The sequence below is a fragment of the Salmo salar genome, chromosome ssa19 (assembly GCF_905237065.1).
Source record: "Salmo salar chromosome ssa19, Ssal_v3.1, whole genome shotgun sequence".
Classification (NCBI taxonomy): domain Eukaryota; kingdom Metazoa; phylum Chordata; class Actinopteri; order Salmoniformes; family Salmonidae; genus Salmo; species Salmo salar.
Genome location: NC_059460.1, coordinates 78,276,436 through 78,296,765, shown reverse-complemented (window position 1 = coordinate 78,296,765; position 20,330 = coordinate 78,276,436). Strand labels below are relative to the sequence as shown.

General features: G+C 41.7%; 1 protein-coding gene across 9 annotated transcripts in view; it reads left to right on the top strand.

The window, feature by feature from the left end:
- Positions 1–2,509: 2,509 nt before the first annotated feature.
- Positions 2,510–20,330, top strand: part of LOC106579667 (microtubule-associated protein 4) — a 135,089-nt gene continuing 117,268 nt past the window's right edge. For all 9 annotated transcript variants that reach the window (XM_045702769.1, XM_045702773.1, XM_045702775.1 and 6 more), the window contains exon 1: positions 2,510–2,614. The gene's annotated coding sequence lies outside the window, so the exon portion shown is untranslated. The remainder of the gene's footprint in view (positions 2,615–20,330) is intronic.

The following is a 20,330-nucleotide window of genomic DNA, read 5'->3' as shown; positions in this document are numbered from 1 at the left end:
TCTCATTTGGAAGCTAAGATTACATTTAATCTTTTCACAAATAGTTTCATATTTAAACATTTAAATTGCGCAACAATTCCATGTGAATCTGATAACTAGAATGTGTAGACTTTCCCAGATACAGTTTATGTCGTCCTGTCATCAGTAATAATGTCTCAGATGACAACCGAACTGACATCATATTCATTAAGTACCAACGCATATACTCCACTGGTTAGATTACCGAAATATGGTTCCTTTCCCCCCACCGTTTGATGTTCCTAGACTCTCTATGTTTAACAAAGGCTATTCAAGAGTCCTTCAGTAGAGTCAAGAGAGAGAGGGAAGGAAGAAAGGTATTTATGGGGGGGTCATAAACCTTACCCACAGGCCAACGTCATGACACCATACTGGTTAATTGTTCCTTGAATTTTCAGTAAATCACTGATAGTGTCACCAGCAAAGCACCCCCACACCATCACACCTTCTCCTCCATGCTTCACGGTGGAAACCATACATGTGGAGATCATCCATTCACTGATTGACTGAGCGTCATGTCTTAAAGTAATGATGGACTGTCATTTATTTTTGCTTATTTGAGCTGTACTTGCCATGATATGGAATTTGTCTTTTACCAAATAGGGCTATCTTCTGTATGCCCAACCTACCCTGTCACAACACTGCTGATTAGCTCAAACACATTAAGAAGGACAGAAATTCCACAAATTAACGTTTAACAAGGCACACCTGTTAATTGAAATGCATTCCAAGTGACTACCTCATGAAGCTGGATGAGAGAATGCCAAGAGTGTGCAAAGCTGTCATCAAGGCAAAGAGTGGCTACTTTGAAGTATCTCAAATATAAAATATATTTTGACTTGTTTAACACTTTTTTGGTTACTGCATGATTCCATATGTGTTATTTTATAGTTTTAATGTCTTGACTATTATTCTACAATGTACAATGAAAATAAAGAAAAACCCTGGAATGAGCAGGTGTGTCCAAACTTTTGACTGGTACTGTAGGTAGTTTGCCTAGCTAGCTAAGTAAGCTAAACAACTAGCGGTAGCCATATCTATGACTAAAAATAGAAGAGGTTTTACAATCAGAGATCTTTTGTATGTCGATTGTAAAACCTCTTCTCTTTTTAGTCATAGATATTTATCGTAGCTACAGATAATGTGGTTTAACCAAAGATTTTTGTTATCCATTACTGGGAGTTACAGGATAGGTACTGTTTGGTTTAGCACAGAGAATCTTCAACCAACCTTAGCAATGCTGTCTTCATCCTCGATTCGGGGAAACAGGAGTCTCATAAAATGTCTGTTACCAGTTGCAGGGGGTCAGTTTGAATTTAGAAAATCTGCCGTTATTAAAATAAATACTTTTTTTTGCTCAATTAAGTAATCCAACAATGTGTACACCGCCATTTTGTCTATTTCAAGTCATCTCTCATTGATCAAGATAGGTCTCTGTTATCATGACATGCAGCACTTTGGGTTGGACACCCACCTGTTGGCAGAAATCTATGGGTAAATCACATTATCTGGTGTAACAATCTGTAGCTACAGTTCTCTGGACTTGTGTGTCTCTACACCTGAGACACACTCGTACACACTGAACTGTACTACAATGTTCATACAACTTTTTTGTATGTTACTTTTACCATAACATTCTTGTTGAATACCCAGTTGTCTTGAGTTAGCATTAAATGGGGTACACTCCCCTGTATTTAGATTTTGACAAATAAACATTGTTTGGATGTCTGAATGACTAGCATCTGTTTGATAGAAAATATCCATGTTTATTTTATGGTGGTTCTACAGCACACCCGTTGATATGCTGAACCAGATTAGTTACAGGTTAGAAGTGCTCACAATAGCAACTGTAATTGAGTACTGGCAATGTCTGCTGTGGCAGGTGGGAAGGTGCAAGTTACCTGAAAAATATCTAATCTCTCAATGTTCATCTCTAAGTGTACCAAATTCATGCATTTAGCTGTTCAATTTCTTCTTATTTTTGGTGCGGGGGAGAATGCCCCCGGACTCCCTACTGGCTTTGGGCTAAGCACCCAATGTCTTCAAATCCTAGAAATGCCCCTGGTATATAGGCTAGTCTAACCCTTGGGCCTATGTAATGAATAATGCACCTCAATTAGAATGTAAAACTTGCATCCTCACACTACACGACACAAGAAATATGATCTACCCAGGAGGACTATATTCGCCGGAGACATTCTAATGATTTCGTCGGGTTGCCGTTTTCAACCAGTGTTCCTTAGAATGGTTGGGCCCATACCGTCCCGTAAAAGGAGTCAAATGTACTCATTGTACGTTCCGTTTGTCTGTCAAAAGTACATTATAGTAGCCTACCGAAGGAAACTGTCAAGGCGTTAGCTTGTGAAATAAGACGCTGTGATTGGAGTTAGCTTCTGTCAAACGCATCTGTTCTCCATCATCATTGGATGGAATTCCAGTCAACTGGTATTTTTTTCATTTCGATTGGAGTATACTGTCAGTGGGCGGTAACGTTACCTTGCGATCACTGAAGTGCAGTTCGGGAGGCCGTATCATAGTGGTGGCAGCGACACTCGGAGACTCCCGACAAATTGTTTAAAAACATTGTCAGAAAACGGTGAGTCAACTCAAAATATACACTGCATTTTATTGGGCAAAACCTCTAGGTACCTCAGGTTGCGGTGAACATGTCTTTCTGATACGGTTTGTTGATTTATCAGTGAAGGGACATTGAATTTGAATTTGGATAAGAATTACGCATCAATGCAAGAAGTGCATGGACGAAGTCGCAGTCACACTGATTGTCACAGCGCAGGAGCTTTGGCTGTTCGCAAAGTTCTGCAAGTTTGACGGTGGGTGTGTGACCATAATGTAGTTAAATCAGGGCTAAGCAACTGTGCACAAGGTTCATATTCGTATGAGCCTTTAGAAAGTGCGACTGGTATATTTTCTTCTAGTGCTTCAGGCAGCTCAGTCGGGACCTCCGGCGGAACTACTTTTTATTCCGACTGTTGACAGATGTGAAAACATTGAAAACGTTGTAACATTTGAATCATTCTGATGTTACCGTTTTCAGTTTTGACTGTACGGCCCAAAATAATATGTCGTTTTACTTTCCTCTTAGGCTAGCCTACATGTTAGGCTCTGATTTAGTGAATCTAATCTCTAAAGGAAACCCCACTGTAGGTCTACAGTATAGCGCGTCTAAGATATTGCTTGCATTGTAACTTAGCCAGAAAGTTGTTTATCTTGAACATGTGCAGTCTGTTTAGAGCAGTTTGTTGTTATTACTGTATGCCGCTCCCTGCCATGTGTTTTAACGCTCACAGTCTGTTGGCCCGCCCACCCACCCGTCCATGAAAAGGAACCTGTACCCGTCCCAATTTCCCAATGCCTCACATTACTGTAAACACTGAGCTACTTTCTCTCAGTGTTTGGCCTCTTATCAGCCCTTAGGCAGGTTGTGATGTCATTGGAGAGTTAACCATTATCTCCTAGATATTGATGATAGGAATGATAAGAGGAGGATTATGCTTGTTATTAGAGAGGAGTGTGGATCCTGCCTGAGATTACTGGACAATCCTCCCCAGATTACTGCGGGCAGGAGGAATCGGAGGGTCTATCTAGCCCAGCGGGTGCTTGCTTCATTACCGCCTACATTCTGTCTGATTATCAAACGTTACTGTATTTGTTTTGACCTATATAAACATAGAATGTGATCAGAATGACTTAGCTGGTTAAATAAAGGCAAAATAAATTGAGGGTAACACTTTACATGAAGATGTTGTTATACAGATGAGTGATGCTGCTATTACTGTAGTTATTAACAGCATTGTTGTTGTTACTAGCTATAGTATTATTACATCTTAGAAACTTTAATGTAAAGTTTTATCTAAGTGAGCATATGTTTTCTTCAATTTCTTTGGCACCACAGTTAGTTAACTGCTGTTAGAGAAATTCCAGCATGAATCCACAGGCACTCATTTCATACCAAACTGGCAAAATGAAGTGGAGGCCTGATCTAATCTGAGCGTGTGTGTGTGTGTGTGTGTGTGTGTGTGTGTGTGTGTGTGTGTGTGTGTGTGTGTGTGTGTGTGTGTGTGTGTGTGTGCGTGCGTGCGTGCGCGTGCGTGTGCGTGTGGGTTGGTGAGGCTGCTCTTTGTCTGGTGGCCCATGCTAGCTTGCAGTATGGCTGAGAGTAAAGCTAAGAGGAAAGTGTGTTAGGCTGTAGATGTATCATGCAGACATGTACTCGTTGGTGTGTTTGCATACCAAGGGAGAATTTTGAACATGTTTGTCCTGACCTGGAAGGATTCCACTAGGATTACTGTGTGATATGGAAAAGAAAATGAAAGTAGCCTATCTAGGGAGATGCCACCGGTAAAAAAAGTCTGGTAACCCAGAGGCTGCATTTACACAGGCAGTAGAAATTGTGATCTTTTGCCCAATTATGGGCAAAAGATACGATTTGTCAAAAGATCTGATTTGGGCTGGCTGTATAAACACAGCCTTAGTGACGTTTGTTTAGGCTGTTAGAGGATTGTATTGGCTAGCCTAGTTTGTCCTCATGTCAGCTGTAACTTCATGCATCCCCGTCTTCCATGTACAACCTCATTTAAACAGTGGTGATTTCATTATCCATGCTCACGATGTTGTCAAAACATGGCATGGATACATTTTTTGTTTGAACTACCTGTTTTATTGTCCTATTTGGTATCTATGTCCCAGTGCCTGTGAATGTAATGCCTCAATTCAGCTCCTAGCCATCTAAATAGGAGCAGACAAACCTGGAAGCTCCAAAGCAATCACCCGTCAAGGACGTCCGAGGCCGCGCAAGAAAAAAAACCCCTTGGAAAGAATTGCTGTTATTCAGAAATGCATCCAGCTCATTGTGGATTGTGGAAGCATTGGTTAGGAATGCTACAAGGAGAAGACACAGACAGACAGAGGAATCCTAAAGTCAGCGCTCCGTCACCACAAAGGGCAAATGTCACAAGAAATGTCAACTTTGAGGGGGAGACCTTTTAATGCTGTCAGTCAACAGTGTCTATGCTCCCTCAATAGAGACACGTGTGCAATGGTGAGCCTCTGATCTTTAGATAAAATACTGTTAGCTCCATCTACATACATGGGACACATTGTCAGTATGCACTAAAACCCACATTTGCATGCTTGGATTATTACACGCTTAACAGAACACTACTGAATGAAATGTAGGTTATCAGGAAGGCGATGAATGAATAAATGAACAGGCATACTAGATGACAGAGACCCTCGATTATCCTACCAGTTTAGCAAGTAAAAGTGATAAGGGCAAACCAATTGAGTGGAACTAAGTACTCTCAATTCCCCTCCACTTTTCCCCACTCTACTAATCTGGCCTGATCTGTGTCTCCCATCCCTGCGGCTGCCGCTCACCATGACTCTGCTAGCCTGGCCTGGATGACACTTCTGGAGTGACGGTGTGCTTTTCTACAAAACACCCGGCAGGGAGCATGTGGTGCTGTAGAGATAGGATGTCAGGCCATGGTAACTGGAGACCAAGAGAGACCTGGTCAACCCTAGAGAGCCCTGGGCGACCCTAGAGAGCCCTGGGCGACCCTAGAGAGTCCTGGTTGAACCTAAAGAGTCTTGGTCGACCCTAGAGAGACCTGGTCAATCCTAGAGAGTCCTGGTTGAACCTAAAGAGTCTTGGTCGACCCTAGAGAGCCCTGGGCGACCCTAGAGAGCCCTGTTCGACCCTAGAGAGTCCTGGTTGAACCTAAAGAGTCTTGGTCGACCCTAGAGAGACCTGGTCAATCCTAGAGAGTCCTGGTTGAACCTAAAGAGTCTTGGTCGACCCTAGAGAGCCCTGGGCGACCCTAGAGAGCCCTGTTCGACCCTAGAGAGCCCTGGTTGAACCTAAAGAGTCTTGGTCGACCCTAGAGAGCCCTGGGCGACCCTAGAGAGCCCTGGGCGACCCTAGAGAGCCCTGGGCGACCCTAGAGAGTCCTGGTTGAACCTAAAGAGTCTTGGTCGACCCTAGAGAGCCCTGGGCGACCCTAGAGAGCCCTGGTCTACCCTAAAGAGCCCTGTTCAACCCTAGAGAGACCTGTTCGACCCTAGAGAGACCTGGTTGACCCTAGAGAGCCCTGGTGGACCCTAGGGAGCCCTGGTCGACCCCAGAGAGCCCTGGGCAACCCCAGAGAGCCCTGGTCGACCCTAGAGAGCCCTGGTCGAACCTAAAGAGGCCTGGTCGACCCTAGAGAGCCCTGGGTGACCCTAGAGAGCCCTGTTCGACCCTAGAGAGCCCTCTGTGACCCTAGAGAGCCCTGGTGGACCCTAGAGTGCCCTGGTCTGGTCGACCCTAGAGTGCCCTGGTCTGGTCGACCCTAGAGTGCCCAGGTCTGGTCGACCCTAGAGTGCCCTGGTCTGGTCGACCCTAGAGTGCCCTGGTCTGGTCGACCCTAGAGTGCCCTGGTCTGGTCGACCCTAGAGTGCCCTGGTCTGGTCGACCCTAGAGTGCCCTGGTCTGGTCGACCCTAGAGTGCCCTGTTTGACCCTAGAGTGCCCTGTTTGACCCTAGAGTGCCCTGTTTGACCCTAGAGTGCCCTGTTTGACCCTAGAGTGCCCTGGTTGCCCCTAGAGTGCTGGATATCAAGCGGTGTGAGTGCGGTAACGGTAACCAGACAGAGGCTGTAGTGCTTAGTGAGTTAGCTTGACTCCAGCTCCACATCGCTGAGTCACGGTGTACCGTACTGGAGCCTCCTACCTCCCCACCGCCCCAGGCCACCCATCGTCATTAAAACCAGGACACCGTCATTACTGCTGTTGGCCCAATCTGTAATTGATAGGATCAATTAGCCATAATGCAATCACAGCGGCCCTGCGTCCTGTCCATCCGGCCAGACTGGATATTTTATGATCTGATGAGCATCCGTGAGCAGGGATCAATACTCAGGTAACCAGCTTTTATGGCCAATGTGTAACAGCTACTGCCCAGGTTTTTACCTAAGTTTCACATACTTATACAATCATGTGTGATAATAAGTAGTGATGCACCGATATTACATGTTTGGCCGATATCGATGTCCGATTTTTTTCCTTGCCAAAAAACCCGATACCGATAACTGATTTTTAAAATGTTAGTGGCCTTTTAAGCATTCTTGTACAGTTAAATAGTTAACACACACACGGACGCAGCGGTCTAAGGCACTGCATCTCAGTGCAAGAGGCGTAACAACAGTCCCTTGTTCGAATCCAGGCTGTATCACATCCGGCCGTGATTGGGAATACCATAGGGTGGCGCACAATTGGCCCAGCGTCGTCCGGGCTGTCATTGTAAATAAGAATTTGTTTCCTAACTGACTTGGCTAGTTAAATAAAGGTTACACACACACACACACGCACGCACGCACGCACGCACGCAGGCACACACACACACTGACCAAAAAGTTATTTTGTTGGCATTTACGTATGTCCCCATTACCAGTAAAACCTAATCAGAACCTATTTCTTTCACTTACTGGCTGTTTCGTTGTTAATTTGTTCAGTCGTTTCATTCTCAAACAGGATTTCTATGGAATGGTGTTTGGGTCTTTGCGTGTCCCCCAACAAATAACACTATTTGATGTGTCAAATAAGCTTGTTGACCAATCAGGACCTGAATATAACTGCACGTCACATTATAATTTAACACTTTCATACATTTTTTACATAGTTATTACACATTGATTACACTATCACTCGTATTTCATATATCTCAACGATTCATCGATACTGTAATGTGTGCGTACTGGCGGCAGAGAAGTCAGGAGAGCAAAGACTGTGTTACAACGGTGCAGTTTAATAATAAAAATCACCGTGAACAAACACAATAAATAAATACAATGGGACAAAACCCTTCGCACGCCAGACATAATGTGCACAAACTCTTACAATCAACAATACCGGACAAGGACATGTGGGCAACAGAGGACTAAATACACAACATGTAATTGATGGGATTGAAACCAGGTGTGTGGGAAGACAAGACAAAACAAATGGAAAATGAAAGGTGGATTGGCGATGGCTAGAAGACCGGTTACGTCGGCCGCCGAACGTCGCCCGAACAAGGAGAGGGACCGAGTTCGGAGGAAGTCGTGACAGATACGTATGCTATGATGCTGTTAAGGTTGTCTCATGCACCTACAGTGCTGGTCATAAAAAAAGCTAGCTAGCTCATGGATGCAAACAATGTTCTTCCACAAAAACATAGTAAAACGACATAATCTGTTTCAGTAGCTATATAGTTAGCTAGCTAACTATATAGCTAGGTGTCATCTAAAATAACCCTAATTTATAAGACAGTTCTTATTTGATTAATGGTCAGACCCATCTATGTGAAGCTAGCCACAATAAGGATTAGCCACACTAGTGGACTTTGCGGTTAGCCTTCAAAATAAAAGTATGGCATAATTCTACTATTTGTATTCATTTGCATCACTGTCAATGACAATTTTATTTTGAAGGCAAACCAAAAATTACACTATTGTGCCTAATCCTTATTGTGGCTAGCTTCACAACACATAACCCGGTCCGGTCGATCCTCACTAGCCAGATGAAGCTAGCTGGCTGCTTATAACTTTAGCTTTGGGCAACAGGGTTTAGTAGCTGGCTAGCTATTTATTTTCATGAACTGAAGTACAATTTCAATAGGCGAACAACAAGTGACAGCCTTGCTAATACTTACAAGGATTCCTAAATCATTGCTAAGAATAATGACAATGACTGCAGTTTCAACTGGTCATTGTTTTCAGGCTGGTTGTATTGGTGCTAGCTAGGTACCAAGCTAACGCTAGCTACCCCAGAAGTTTAGGTCGAACCAATTATGCTTTATTACCAACGTGGTATTGTAAACACGTCGTTCGTGGCTGGTGTTTGCTTGTTTGCAGACTTTTTGTACAGCTTTGACAGTGCTACTGTATCTTTTTTGACACGCAAAGACCCAAACAGCTTTACATAATATGCATGTTGTGAAGCTAACAGCAGTGACACTATTACAGTGTAACTCTGGTAGGACAACATCTGAAAAATAGCGCACTTGGTAGTGTGTACCGGTGCTCGACCAGTCAGCGAAAGCCAACATCATCCACGACAGAGAAGAGTTGATTGTCAAGGGCAATGAATTACATTATCTTGGCTTTAATGGATTTCGCCTTTGAGTTGTCTCACTGAAATGTTCTTACTCTTTCAAATGACTGCTCGACTTGTTGACTGCTCGATCCACACAGCAGACATTGTGGGCTAGGTTAGGAATGCCGCGTTGCACGTGTAGCGCGACATTTTACGTGGCATCATTAGGTCATGTACCTACGTTTATATAGGTATACACGGTAGCTTTGACATCGGATTTTAACATCAGCGTTAAACTAAACTCCAATATGTTCATCCCTAATAATAAGTATACTTTTGGGGGGCTCAAAGTAGCCATGGCTATATATCATAGACAGGGAGAAGATGTTATAAGCCTGACAGGACAGGATTGTCTCCCTATAAAAGCATCAATCATTCGCGCGATGGAACATCTTTTGCTTAATCTCTCCTGGCTCTGACTGTGTTGTTGGCTCATTCAGACATGTTTATGTGTTGGTTTTGGACCTGTTTCAGGCAGCCAAATGTGCTGCCAGAATGGTTCTTCTGTATTTCTAAGGTACTCCAAAGGAGACTGAAGTTGTAAATTGTCTACTGGCTGATATATGGGTCTGGGATTGGAAGTGGAACAACGGCCTATCTCAATTACGCTAGGTTGTCATAATGAAGAGTGGTTGGCGTTGTGTATAGCACCTTAAATATTTATTCTCATCTCGAATTAGGTCGTTGGTGTTCATTGATTTTTGTTTCTTTTCCACACCTGAATAATGGTGGAATCAGGAGGCCATTTTACTTTGAGTTTTGTGGGATAGGCCTTAGGGTTGTCCTCAACAACAACAAAAAAGTATTGGTCGACCGAGAGTCGTCTGTTCTTTCAACCAATCAAACTTGTATTTTTCCATATATAGACACATCCTATGTGTTTTAATCAAATCAATTATATGCACTAAGCTTGTCTGATGCTTTAAGAGCACTGTTTGATGAAATAATGAATGACTGGAGGAAGTCCGACCGCAATTGATTTGATTGTGCCAGGCCGGGCTCAGACAGCGAGTGGCTGTGTGACTAGCACCCATTCTCTCTCTCCCCCCTGCAGCAGCGACCACCACAGAACATCAACAGTGTTATCTGCGTTGCTGAAGATGTAACATAATTACAGCCATTTCTGACTGAAAGGTTCTGTTACCGAAATCCCTAATTTGTTTATGAAAAACAGTCCCTAGTCCCTTAACCCTTGCTCTCTTTACGTGACACATGTATGCATCGCATGCACGTGACCAATAGGGCCTGACCTATAGCATATCATAATCACATCAATAAATTGGTTATAACAAACTCTGAACACCGTAACACTTGTGACAAAAATGGATACAGAGGACTTGACAAATACATTTGTTTACTGGTTGCTCAGGAGGTAAAGGGGAAGTCAGATGTGTGGAATAAATGTGACTAGTTGTGGAAAATACTGGAGATCCAAGAAAAAGAAGGTAAGAAACAAGCACTGCGTGCATACTATGTGTGACTAACAGGTGCTAATAAATTACAATATATAGTGCATTCGGAAAGTATTCAGACCCGTTCCCTTTTTCCACATTTTGTTACTTTCCAGCCTTATTCTAAAATGGATTAAATAAATAAAAAATCATCATCAATTTACACACAAAACCCCATAATGACAAAGTGAAAATAGTTTTTTAGACATTTCTAGCAAATTTACTAAAACTAAAAAACAGAAATACATTATTTACATAAGTGTTCAGATCCTTTGCTATGAGACTCAAAATTGAGCTCAGCTTGATTGAAGTCTACCTGTGGTAAATTCAATTGATTGGACATGATTTGTAAAGGGACATACCTGTCTATATAAGGTCCAACAGTTGACAGTGCATGTCAGAGCAAAAACCAAGCCATGAGGTTGAAGGAATTGTCCGTAGAACTCCGTAGGTCCCCAAGAACACAGTGGCCTCCATAATGCTAAAACGGAGGAAGTTTGGAACCACCAAGACTCTTCCTTGAGCTGGCCGCCCGACCAAACTGAGCAACTGGGGGAAAAGGGCCTTGGTCAGGGAGGTGACCAAGAACCCGATGGTTAATCTGACAGAGTTCCAGAGTTCCTCTGTGGAGATGGGAGAACCTTCCAGAAGGACAACCTTCTCTGCAGCACTCCACCAATCAGGCCTTTGTGGTAGAGTGGCTAGATGGAAACCACTCCCCAGTAAAAGGCACATGACAGCCCGCTTCGAGTTTTATCAAAAGGCACCTAAAGACTCTCAGACCATGAGAAACAAGATTGTCTGGTCTGATGAAACCAAGATTGAACTTTGGCCTGAATGCCAAGCGTCACGTCTGGAGGAAACTTGTCACCATCCCTACAGTGAAGCATGGTGGTGGCAGCATCATGCTGTGGGGATGTTTTTCAGTGGCAGGGTCTGGGAGACTATTCAGGATCGAGGGAAAGACGAACGAATCAAAGTATAGGGAGATCCTTAATGAAAATCTGCCTGAGTGCCCAGGACCTCAGAATAGGACGAAGGTTCACCTTCCAACAGGACAACGACCCTAAGCACACAGTCAAGACAACGCAGGAGTGGCTTTGGGACAGAGCCCGGACTTGAACCTGATCGAGCATCTCTGGAGAGACCTGAAAATAGCTGCAGCGACACTCCCCATTCAACTTGACAGAGCTTGAGAGGATCAGTCAAGAAGAATGGGAGAAACTCCCCAAATACAGTTGTGCCAAGCTTGAAAGGTCATACCCAAGAAGAATCAAGGCTGTGTGTAGATTAATGAGTAGAATACAAACAATTTAATCAATTTTAGAATAAGGCTGTAATGTAACAACATTTGGAAAAGTCAAGGGGTCTTTCCGAATGCACTGTAATTTCTCTGACCGTTTGGAACAATGTAAACAACACTAAATAAATTATAAGCATACCAGAGAGTCTGTTGTAATGTTTTGTCATTTTTTTGTAAACCCTTTATTATAGCAAATACTAAAACCAGTCGCATTCATTTGTGAATGCAATTCCCAAAATGGAACAGTTTATTGATTCTTTACAATAATTATTTGAGGGTCGCTTTGTTATTTTCTAACAAAAATTCTTGATTGCATTTCTAATCGTGAATGTCTCTTATGCTGTGTGATGACATGAACTAATGAATGATTGATTGATTGATTGATACAGTAGCTCATATGAGTAATGAAATATAGGCCTAAGTAAATTACGGTATTAAGATTAAACAGGATGCGCTTTTAGGCCTACAGCTCGATGGTGGTTATACAAGGCTGCTATACTAAGCCTTACTAATGATAATGACATTACTGATTTATTATAATGATGATGATCATAACAATAATAGTAATAATAACAATAAGCAGATAACGAAAAATGAGGGTTGTTGTTGTTATTATTATTATTATTATAAATATAATTTTTCTGACAATTTGGAACGGTGAACAACACTAAATAATAATAAATAATACCGGAGAGACTGTTCTAATGAGAAAGTCTTTATTACACTTTATTACAGCAGAGGATGAGTCTTTATTACAGCAGAGGATGAGTCTTTATTACAGCAGAGGATGAGTCTTTATTACAGCAGAGGATGAGACTTTATTATAGCAGAGGATGAGTCTTTATTACAGCAGAGGATGAGTCTTTATTACACTTTATTACAGCAGAGGATGAGTCTTTATTATAGCAGAGGATGAGTCTTTATTATAGCAGAGGATGAGTCTTTTACAGCAGAGGATGAGTCTTTATTACACTTTATTACAGCAGAGGATGAGTCTTTATTATAGCAGAGGATGAGTCTTTATTATAGCAGAGGATGAGTCTTTATTACAGCAGAGGATGAGTCTTTATTACAGCAGAGGATGAGTCTTTATTGCAGCAGAGGATGAGTCTTTATTACAGCAGAGGATGAGTCTTTATTACAGCAGAGGATTAGTCTTTATTATAGCAGAGGATGAGACTTTATTACAGCAGAGAATAGATTAACCTCTTACATCTAGACGTTCCGCTAGCGGAACACCTGCTCCAATATCCAATGATAGGCGTGGCGCGAATTACAAATTCCTCAAAAATACAAAAACTTCAATTTTTCAAACATATGACTATTTCACAGCATTTTAAAGACAAGACTCTCCTTTATCTAACCACACTGTTCGATTTCAAAAAGGCTTTGCAGCTAAAGCAAAATATTAGATTATGTCAGCAGAGGACCAAGCCCAGAAATAATCAGACACCCATTTTTCAAGCCAGCATATAATGTCACCAAAACCCAGAAGACAGCTAAATGCAGCACTCACCTTTGATGATCTTCATCAGTTCCGGTGAATTTACTAAATTACTCACGATAAACGTTCACAAAAAACATAACAATTATTTTAAGAATTATAGATACAGAACTCCTCTATGCACTCGCTATGTCCGATTTTAAAATAGCTTTTCGGTGAAAGCACATTTTGCAATATTCTCAGTAGATAGCCCGGCATCACAGGGCTAGCTATTTAGACACCCAGCAAGTTTAGCACTCACCAAAGTCAGATTTACTATAAGAAAAATGTTATTACCTTTGTTGTCTTCGTCAGAATGCACTCCCAGGACTTCTACTTCAATAACAAATGTTGGTTTGGTCCCAAATAATCCATTGTTATATCCAAATAGCGGCGTTTTGTTCGTGCGTTCAAGACACTATCCGAAAGGGTAAATAAGGGTGACGAGCATGGCGCATTTCGTGACAAAAAATTCTAAATATTCCATTACCGTACTTCGAAGCATGTCAACCGCTGTTTAAAATCAATTTTTATGCAATTTTTCTCGTAAAAATGCGATAATATTCCGACCGGGAAAGCGTGTATACGTACAAAGAGAGAGAAAATAAAAACATCTCGTGCTCGAGCCTGAGTCTCAGAGTACTCTGATCGGCCGCTATCCAAACGCGATAATGTGTTTCAGCCTGGGGCTGCCTCGATATCATTCAGCTTTTTCCCGGGCTCTGAGAGCCTATGGGAGCCGTAGGAAGTGTCACGTTACAGCAAAGATCCTCAGTCTTCAATAAACAGAGACAAGAAGAACAAGATCTTGTCAGAGAGGGCACTTCCTGTTTGGAATCTTCTCAGGTTTTTGCCTGCCATCTTCTCAGGTTTTTGCCTGCCATATGAGTTCTGTTATACTCACCATTCAAACAGTTTTAGAAACTTTAGGGTGTTTTCTATCCAAAGCCAATAATGATATGCATATTCTAGTTACTGGGCAGGAGTAGTAACCAGATTAAATCGGATCCGTTTTTTATCCGGCCGTGTCAGTACTGCCCCCTAGCCCTAACAGGTTAAAAACAGACGAATTTGTGAAATTGTTTATCTGACATGTTGTGGTTGCTGCTCAAGGAATCAGTAGGCTATTAAACAAACACTCAAACAGGCAACAGAAGCAAGATCTGTCATATTTTGGTAGATAGATTTGATTGATTTATAAAGCCAGGCACATTTAACAGTTAGGCTATTGATTATAGACCTAATAAAGTGGAGGATTCCTCTCTCCTCACTTTTCTTAGACAATTAAGGCAAGGCTGTTTTCTCGTCTCCTAACTCCGCTGCTGCCTCCACCTCATTGTTCTCAACCAATAAGCTGGTTAACTTTTGGGGCGGCAGGTAGGCTAGTGGTTAAAGCGTTGGGCCAGTAACCGAAAGGTTGCTGGATTGAATCCCCGAGCTGACAAGGTAAAAATCTGTCGTTCTGCACCTGAATAAGGCAGTTAACCCACTGTTCCCTGGTAGGCCGTTGTTGTAAATAAGAATTTGTTCTTAACTGACTTGCCTAGTTAAAATAAAAAACATTGCTATTATATTAGCAACATGGTCTAGGAAAAGGCGCCAATTCAACAGCAGAACCGTGGACAGCGACCGCAATCCAACGTGGGAGAAAGCGGTAATAAAATATCATAAAATAATATAATTTTATTAGTGTTGCAACATTGTTCATACATAATATTACCATATACAATTCCAGTAGCACGTCTCAGAGTGATGGACGGGGCCATCCCCACGGGAGCCAATCAGACAGGTGTCTTGTACACCATAATGTTTTATTTTTTGCTACTGCTCGATTAAAGAAATTTCTGTCGACCAATAGCATATCGACAAAACAATCCACCAGTCGACTAAATGGGGTCAGCCCTAATAGGCCTATTGATTGGTGATTACTAGTTTTGTTTATTGTTTTGCATGGTAGTGACAGATTCTGCTGTCTGAGCTTGTTCAGGATTGCAGTAGACAAGTTTCACCCAAATATATTCACACCTTGTGTTGCTACACTAGTTTTCTGCCAGTTCAAGTCAAAGCTTCCCGCTCCATTGGCAGTGCATCAACAGAAACCTCGAACTCAAGGTTGACTTTCTAGTTTACATGAATTATACATTCCTAGTCACTGGTCTTAAAGGGTAGGTAGCATAAACGTAACCACATGTAACATATGGATTTGCATTAGAATCCGTTATCAAGAGTTCCAATACAAAGTTACACTTAACTTAAAAAAATGTTGAGTTATTACATAAAACTGATCAGAATGCTAAAGAAAAAACATTTGCAGGGTGTGACGTAATATGGAGGACTTGTCTAACCAGCCTATTCCCTATAATGTAAACTCCAACAGAAATAACTTCAAATGTATAACTTAAACCAAATCGTTTGCACTCATGATTACTGGTTTCAATTACATTTTCAGCCAATTTACAACTTTCAGCAAAAGTGATCGACCGCCTCGATTCGGTCTTATGTAGCAAAATGTGAAATGGTGTTTTTTACATGGGATAAAAGAGACTCAGACATACAAAATGGTATATCATACACTACAGATGAAGAACAATGGGAAAGGGATTCTGCTTTAAAAGTTGATAAACTTGAGAAAATGGACCTTGAATGTTTTGGTACACCTACTGTAGCACTCTTCTTTGTCTGCACACAATCAGCATCATTCACACCCTCTTAAACCCCACCCATCTCTTTAAGAATTCACATGTGAGGCCATTCACATGTGAGGCCACCTTGAGTGTCGTTCACACCCTCTCTGGGCTAGGCGGGACGAATTCGTCCCACCTACGTAACAGCCACTGGCAGCCTGTGGCGCGATTTTCAAAACGTTAAAAATCCTATTACTTCAATTTCTCAAACATATGACTATTTTACAGCTATTTAAAGACAAGACTCTCGTTAATCTAACCACACTGTCCGATTTCAAAAAGGCTTTACAACGAAAGCAAAACATTAGATTATGTCAGCAGAGGACCAAGCCCAGAAATAATCAGACACCCATTTTTCAAGCCAGCATATAATGTCACCAAAACCCAGAAGACAGCTAAATGCAGCACTCACCTTTGATGATCTTCATCAGATGACAACCCTAGGACATTATGTTATACAATACATGCATGTTTTGTTCAATCAAGTTCATATTTATATCAAAAACCAGCTTTTTACATTAGCATGTGACGTTCAGAACTAGCATACTTCCGGGGAATTCGCTAACATTTTACTAAATTACTCACGATAAACGTTCACAAAAAGCATAACAATTATTTTAAGAATTATAGATACAGACCTCCTCTATGCACTCGATATGTCCGATTTTAAAATAGCTTTTTGGTGAAAGCACATTTTGCAATATTCTAAGTACATAGCCCAGGCATCACGGGCTCGCTATTTAGACACCCGGCAAGTTTAGCACTCACCATAATCATATTTACTATTATAAAAGTTTGATTACCTTTTGTTGTCTTCGTCAGAATGCACACCCAGGACTGATACTTCAATAACAAATGTTGGTTTGGTCCAAAATAATCCATCGTTATATCCGAATAGCGGCGTTTTGTTTGTGCGTTCCAGACACTATCCGAAATAGTAAAGAAGTGTCGCGCATGGCGCAATTCGTGACAATAAAATTCTAAATATTCCATTACCGTATTTCGAAGCATGTCAACCGCTGTTTAAAATCAATTTTTACGACATTTTTCTCGTAGAAAAGCGATAATATTCCGACAGGGAATCTCCTTTTCGGCAAACAGAGGAAAAAAATCCCAAAGGCGTGGGCGGTCGGGGTCACGCGCCTAAGCCCAGTGTCCCTTGATCGGCCACTTGAGAAAGGCGATAATGTGTTTCAGCCTGGGGCTGGAATGACGACATTCTGTTTTTTCCCGGGCTCTGAGCGCCTATGGACGACGTGGGAAGTGTCACGTTAGAGCAGAGATCCTTAGTAAATGATAGAGATGGAAAAGAAGTTCAAGAAATGGTCAGACAGGCCACTTCCTGTAAAGGAATCTCTCAGGTTTTGACCTGCCATTTGAGTTCTGTTATACTCACAGACACCATTCAAACAGTTTTAGAAAATTTAGGGTGTTTTCTATCCATATGTAATAAGTATATGCATATTCTAGTTACTGGGTAGGAGTGGTAACCAGATTAAATCGAGTATGTTTTTTATCCAGCCGTGTCAATACTGCCCCCTAGCCCTAACAGGTTAAGACCTAGGCCCCCCCATCTCTTTAAGGATTCACATGTGAGGCCATGTGCTAAACAGAGGGAGTAAGGTAGTGTAGTAAATAACCAAAGATTTCAAGACTAAAAGTGGTGAAAGTAGTATAAAAAATACACGTTATCTGATCCTTGGCCTGTATCCTAATCTGACTTTGGTGCAGGTCATGTTGCTCTTCACATCACCGTCTCTGGTAAACACACACTACTGTATATCACATACAATCAAAGTGTATTTGCCACATGCACAGGATACAGAAGGTGTAGACAGTTCAGTGAAATGGTTACTTGTATATTTGCATAGTAGCAATATAAAAAACAGAAAGTGTCCAGATAAAAATATTTTTGAAATATTTTATAATTATTAGATGGTGCATACCCAGACACTAGGGGTATGCCGAGTATCTTAACAGATATGGGCACATTTTCTGGATACGATTATTATCCAAGTATTTTTTTGTAATTATCTGTTTTTTTTGGGGTACCAGCAAACATGTTTCTCATGTGTTAGTCACAGAGTTTCTAAACCATACTGTATTATCTTTGAGTTAGAGTCATGTGCGTGGTCTAAATAAGTCAACTGGCTAGTTTGCCTGTCTGTAAAGAGAAGGGTGGGCTCTACGTTGATCCTGCTGCTCTGATTGGATAGAGTGAAGCTGTATTTCTCCGTCCATTTGCTTCATAATTTCACCCTATTCACTTTTCCTCGCAAAGGCATGACGTTAAGAAATAGTGCATTGTGGGTAGATCCGAAGATATCCAGAAATAAGTTATATGTAAAAACATAACTATGTTTGTAGTTATAGGTAACCATGGTTGTGACTACAATTGAGTTCCAAAGTCTTTGACTACAATGTGTTGTTAATTTAGTGAGCAAAACTCATGCTTTAAATCACGTCAATTAATCCGTTATCAAAGAGTGTACATCACTGTACATCGCTTCCAAATACAAAGCTTTGACTTTCCAAGCACTCTCTATCAAAACAGTGAAAACAAGTGGAGGATACGATGGGTGAGAATGGGTAGGATGAGAAGGGACAGAGCGCCAGGGTCAGAACAACGATGGAATGATGGTGAGGTTAGAACGTGAGGATGGGAAGAGTAGGAGATTTACTTTGGATTATTAAATGGAGGATTAACCGGCGAGCGGTATCATTCTGTGATTTACATTGGCTGGCTTTCGGCCAAGTCGTTTTCCATAGGCGGATGAATGAAGGACGGAGAGAAGGATGGAGAGAAGACGGAGAGGAAAGAGGAGTGAAGCTGTAAAGGGTCAGCAGGCAGTGTAATCCCCCTGCATCAGGACAACAGTAGCAGCTGGGTCTCAGCTCAGCATTAACTGTCAATCAGGCCTCCAGCAGAATTATAGCTACCGCATCCCCTGGGACATATCCAACACCAGCATTACCACCACACAGCTAGACATGGGGGGGTTGGCGCGCCAGTTGCCCATCCCTGTCCTAGAGAGTGAGAGTGAGGTGCATCATGGAGAGAGAGACCAATGACTAAAGAAGGTAAAGGGAGAACAAGAAGGTAAATGGAGAACAAGAAGGTAAATGGAGAACAAGAAGGTAAAGGGAGAACAAGAAGGTAAATGGAGAACAAGAAGGTAAAGGGAGAACAAGAAGGTAAAGGGAGAACAAGAAGGTAAAGGGAGAACAAGAAGGTAAATGGAGAACAAGAAGGTAAAGGGAGAACAAGAAGGTAAAGGGAGAACAAGAAGGTAAAGGGAGAACAAGAAGGTAAAGGGAGAACAAGAAGGTAAAGGGAGAACAAGAAGGTAAAGGGAGAACAAGAAGGTAAATGGAGAACAAGAAGGTAAATGGAGAACAAGAAGGTAAAGGGAGAACAAGAAGGTAAAGGGAGAACAAGAAGGTAAATGGAGAACAAGAAGGTAAAGGGAGAACAAGAAGGTAAAGGGAGAACAAGAAGGTAAATGGAGAACAAGAAGGTAAAGGGAGAACAAGAAGGTAAAGGGAGAACAAGAAGGTAAATGGAGAACAAGAAGGTAAAGGGAGAACAAGAAGGTAAATGGAGAACAAGAAGGTAAATGGAGAACAAGAAGGTAAATGGAGAACAAGAAGGTAAAGGGAGAACAAGAAGGTAAATGGAGAACAAGAAGGTAAATGGAGAACAAGAAGGTAAATGGAGAACAAGAAGTGGCCAAAAGCCAACGTAAAGCACCAAATGATATCCCTCTCTGGTTTATCTTCCTTTTAATAATCCAAAGTAAATCTCCTACTCTTTCTATCCTCACGTTCTAACCTCACCATCATTCCATCATTGTTCTGACCCTGGCTCTCTGTCCCTTCTCATCCATCATTGTTCTGACCCTGGCGCTCTGTCCCTTCTCATCCATCGTATCCTTCAGTTGTTTTTCACTGTTTTGATAGAGAGTCTTTGGAAAAGTCAAAGCTTTGTATTTGGAAGAGATTCCAAGCCAAGCGATGTACAGTGTAGTACTGTTTGATAATGGATTCATTGACGTGATTTAAGACCTGTGACTAGGAATGCATAATTCATGTAAACTAGAAAGGCAACCTTGAGTTGGAGGTTTCTGTTGATGCACTGCCAATGGAGGCGAGGGAGTAATGAATGAATGCATGAACAAATGAATGAATGAATAAATGAATGAATGAATAACAACAAAAGGAAAGAAAGAGAAAGGGAGAGAGCAGACTTGAAACTACTT